We start from the raw sequence: 5,612 nt of genomic DNA on the forward strand, positions 1-5,612 counted from the left end.
TACCAAATTTTCTCCCCCTTTTGACATGATCAAAAAGAAGGAAAAATATAGAGACATACATATGCAAGAATATACACAAGTAAAGGTAAAAGTAGTACATATTGTAAAAAAAAAAAAAGGAATGACATAACGAAGGATAAGGGCAAGTTCAATTTAAGTACATCAAAATAGTCAACACGAGTTTAATGAAAACAAAGTTCAACTTAGTACATAAAGCATACCATAAGACAAACTACAAATTAAGACATGAGACAAACTACAAGGCATAATAAGTAGTATTTCAACGTATTACAAATAGAGTCCTAGTGTCGATCAAAATCCGTTGGAATGAGAAAATGATCAAGTTTGTCAGATAAACTACTAATGTCTTGAGACAACTTGTCATGGTTGCAAGCAATAGTAGTTTCAATGTTCTGGAAGCGAGTGTTGACAGAAGTGGTCAGATTATCGAATTGAGTTTGAAAGAAGGTTTGGAAAGAATCAAGGCGAGCCATGAGCATTTGATTGGAGATATATTCATCATCAGATGCTGTATCCTCGTCATCTTCATCAGCCTGGGCAGCAACATTTGAGGGTCCAACAGTGTCTTCGGGAGCAGCATCAGATGGTTGATCATAATCTCCTTTCTACACAAAAGAGTTAAGTTTCTCATTTCATACTATCCGCATGCTAGGCAGGACGCCCAAATCCAACATATTTTCTTTTGTGGGTGTATACATGACTTCATCAGAGAAGTCCACCCCAAAGTGTTCTAAAATCCGGGAAACTTCCTTTGCATACGGTAAGCCAATCGCCTCTCGAGATCCAAACATGACTGATTTCACAAAATATGCCCAATTTAGTTGACAACCTTCATATATGAAATTCATAATTTGTAATTCAAACTCCGAAATTTGGGAGTAATTTCCAGCCTTCGGAACCAGAATGTAGCTAAGGAAATAGTGCAAAAGGCGATTATCAACGGTAAGATATCCAACTCCATACCGTTGCTGGGCATATTTGGAACCAGCATGAGTCCGCTTTTGTTTCATTGTGCGTTTGTCAAACCGACATAGGGCAACATATGCATCATACTTAGAGATATCAGCCCATTCACACAAGTTGTTGGGACAAAACTTTTGACCGTTAAAGGGAATGTTCAGAATTTCGCCTATAGTTTTGGTATTTAACCGAATGGTTTTACCCTTAACTCGAGAAACCAACATTTTTCTATCTTGGATGAGATTGCAATAAAAAACCCTAACTAAGTCAGGATAGACAGGACCTTTGTAACCTATAAACTCTTCAACATGTTGGGCCTTGAGTAACTCAGGAAAGTTAAAGGCAGAGAAAGAGTTTAAAGTACCATATTTTGGAATGATAAGTCGCTTGTCAGAGTAGAATGTGCGAAAACGATCAATTTCTTCTAGTGTGTGTAGGAGCCGGGATAAATCCGTGATGTTGGGATTCCTTGTTCGTTTTCTTGAAGGACCCACTACTGTATGCTTGGTTCTTGGTCCTCGTTTGCGAGTATCCATGGTGAGAAAGGAGGTTTTGGTGAAAAATGGGTTTGAGTGAAATGTGAGAAATCTGATGATAAATGCCAAGAAAGAAGTAAGGATTGATGTAGTATGCAAGGTTGGGTGAATGGGTAACTGAGTGAAAGGAGGATGGACGAGATTTTGGGAGAGGAGAGAAGAAGCTACAGCTGTGTATTCGAATACCAAACGTAAAATAACTCTAAAAATGTGAAACAACTTTTATATCTGGGCAAAAACGCGAATGTGTATTCGACTACACCTAGTTGTATTCGAATACACATTGTTCTGGGAACGTGTATTCGACTACACATTAGTTGTATTCGAATACAAGAATTTCTGGAAAAGTATGTATTCGAATACAGACATTTGTATTCGACTACATATGCAAATTTTTGCTTAAAAACTAAAATTTTTATGGAAATCTCATCATGCAATGCACAACTTCATATATCAAGAACCAATAATCATCAAGGAATTTTAATTTTTAACAACTTTAAGATGTAATGCACAAATTTAAGAGAGATGGCATATTATGTGTATCATGCAATTTCATAGATCGTTTTCATTTAAAATTCCAAGTTCTCTTCGGATCTTATAAAATGAGTCCTTAGGTAAAGTTTTTGTAAAAATATCAGCCAATTGATTGTGTGTATCAACAAATGTTACCTCAACATTACCTTTCATCACATGATCGCGTAGAAAGTGATGACGTGTATCGATGTGTTTAGTTCGAGAGTGCATGATTGGATTCTTTGAGATGTTTATTGCACTTGTGTTGTCACATCTTAGGGGAATGCATCCGAGATCAATTTCATAGTCATGTAATTGCTGTTTGAGCCAGAGAATCTGGGCACAACAACTTCCTGCTGCTATATATTCAGCTTCAGCAGTACTAAGTGCAACACAAGCTTGCTCTTTGCAAGACCATGATACTAGTGCATTGCCTAAAATATGGCAAGTGCCGCTTGTGCTTTTACGATCCGTTTTGCATCCTGCATAATCTGAATCAGAATATCCAACTAGGCTACATATGCTACCCTTGGGGTACCATAGGCCTACATTTGTCGTTCCTTTTAAATATTTCATAATTCTTTTAACGGCTACAAGATGCGATTCTTTCGGATCTTCCTGAAATCTTGCACACAAACAAACACTAAACATAATATCTGGCCGTTAGATACAATAAGGATCCAATCATACCTCGTTATTTGGATATGTCGATTGAATTACCTGATGCATCTTTATCAGCATAGGTTCCAGAGCTCATTGGAGTTGCACTTTCTTTGCAGTTTTCCATTTTGAATCTTTTGAGTAATTCTTTGCAATATTTTGCTTGATTTATGAAGATCCCATGCTCAAGTTGTTTGATGTGAAGTCCAAGAAAATAGTTCAACTTTCCCATCATGGACATTTCAAATTCTCCTTGCATTATAGAAGAGAATTCTTCACATATATCATTGTTGGTTGATCCAAATATTATATCATCAACGTAGATTTGGACCAATAAGGTGTGACCATTATCTCTTTTGACAAATAATGTTTTATCGACTTTCCCTTTTTCAAATCCTCGTTCACATAAAAAGGTGCTTAATCTATCATACCAAGCTCTTGGAGCTTGTTTTAGACCATAAAGAGCCTTTTTTTAATTTGTAAACATGTGAGTCCTCGTTCACATAAAAAGGTGCTTAATCTATCATACCAAGCTCTTGGAGCTTGTTTTAGACCATAAAGAGCCTTTTTTAATTTGTAAACATGTGAGGGATTTTTGGAATCTTCAAACCCAGGTGGTTGTTTGACATAGACTTCTTCATTTATATATCCATTGAGAAATGCACTCTTCACATCCATTTGATATAACTCAAAGTGCATGGAACAAGCATACGCAAGTAGTAAGCGTATTGCTTCTAATCTTGCTACCGGAGCAAATGTTTCGTCAAAATCTATCCCTTCCTCTTGATTGTATCCTTGAGCGACCAATCTAGCTTTGTTGCAGACAACTATGCCATTCTCATCAAGTTTACTTTTAAACACCCATTTTGTACCAATGATGTGTTTATTTCCAGAATTAGGGACAAGTTCCCATACTTGGTTTCTTTCGAATTGGTTGAGTTCTTCTTGCATGGCAAGTATCCATTGATCATCTTTAAGTGCTTCACCAATTTTGGAGGGTTCGATTTGAGAAACAAATTCCATGTTTAAGCAAGCATCTTGTAGTTTTAATCTTGTTGTGACTCCTTTATTGATCAAATGCCATGTTTAAGCAAGGCTCTGTTCTTTCTCTCAACAACCCCATTTTTTTGTGGTGTCCTTGGTGCAGAAAAGTTGTGGAAAATGCCATTTTCTTCATAAAATTATTCAAATGAAGTATTTTGCAATTCTCAATATTTTACTCTTTTATAGGGTTAGTTTCATCAAAAGTTACATGCATTGATTCTTCGACTAATAAAGTTCTTTTATTGAAGATTCTAAATGTTTTACTAGATAAAGAGTAACCGATAAATATACCTTCATCGGCTTTTTCATCAAATTTTCTAAGGTTATCTTTACCGTTGTTTAACACAAAACATTTACATCCAAAAATGTGGAAGTGAGAGATATTGGATTTTCTTCCTTTGTAGAGTTCATACGAAGTTTTCTTAAGAATTGGCCGAATGATTACTCGGTTGGAAACATAGCATGTTGTGTTTACAGCATCTGCCCAAAAATATTTTGGTAGGTTTGAGTCGCTTAGCATAGTTCTTGCGAGCTCTATGAAGGATATGTTCTTTCTCTCAACAACCCCATTTTGTTGTGGTGTCCTTGGTGCAGAAAAATTGTAAAAAATGCCATTTTCTTCACAAAATTCTTCAAATGAAGTATTTTGAAATTCCCTTCCATGATCACTTCTAATTGATACAATTTTGGCAGATTGTTCATTTTGGACTAGCTTGGCATAGTTTTTAAATGCCTTAAAAGCTTCATTTTTATTTGCCAAAAATAAGGTCCAAGTGAACCTTGAGTAATCATCAACAATAACTAGTCCATATGAGTTTCCACCAAGACTTTTGGTTCTTGATGGACCAAACAAATCCATATGTATCAATTGTAGCGGTCTAGAAGTTGAAATAACATTTTTAGGTTTGAAAGAACTTTTTGTTTGTTTGCCCTTTTGACAAGCGTCACATAATTTATCCTTTATAAATTTTATTTTTGGTAAGCCTACAACAAGATCATGCTTGACCAATTTGTTTAAATGATCCATGTGAATATGAGCAAATCTCTTATGCCATAGCCAAGCATCATTATTGTCGCTTACCAAAAGACATTTCATTTTCAAGGATAAATCTTCAAAATTAAGTATGAAAATGTTTTTGAAACGCTTACCAACAAACTGAGTTTCATTTGTAGCTTCATTTTGGATGACGCACTCATCTTTATTAAAAACTATCTTGTATCCTTTGTCACAAAGCTGGCTGATGCTTATGAGATTATGTTTTAGACCTTCAACATATAAGACATCTTCAATTGAGGGAGATGGTGCTGTACCAACTTTTCCAATGCCTAAAATTTTTCCTTTGTTGTTGTCTCCATATACTACATGTCCCTTTGACTCAAGTGTTAAAGCTGAAAATTTTGTTATATCACCCGTCATGTGTTTAGAGCAGCCACTATCCAAGTACCACATGTTTGAAGTCTTTTGTTTGCTTACCTACAAAATTGAAATCAAACTTTATTAGGTACCCAATGTGCTTTGGGTCCTTGATGGTTAGTACCTTTCTTTACCCATATGAAATGACCTTTTGGAACACTGAAAATTTTGTTATATCACCTGTCATGTGTTTAGAGCATCCACTATCTAAGTACCACATATTTGAGGTACTTTTTGTATATACCTCTTCTTTGTTATCTGATTGATGTGATGCCATCAATGCAACATTAGCGCATTCTTCATTTTCTGATTCAGATGATGAACTTACTTCGTTGTCTTCCCAAGCTATGTATGCCTTCTTGAAGTCTTTCTTCTTGGTGGCATTTTTCTTAATAAGGTTTGGACAATCCACTTTGATATGTCCTTGTTTTCCGCATTCAAAGCAAGTGAAGTTTTGATTTGAA

This window comes from Cicer arietinum, chromosome 7 (assembly GCF_000331145.2).
Source record: "Cicer arietinum cultivar CDC Frontier isolate Library 1 chromosome 7, Cicar.CDCFrontier_v2.0, whole genome shotgun sequence".
NCBI classification, from domain to species: Eukaryota; Viridiplantae; Streptophyta; class Magnoliopsida; order Fabales; family Fabaceae; genus Cicer; species Cicer arietinum.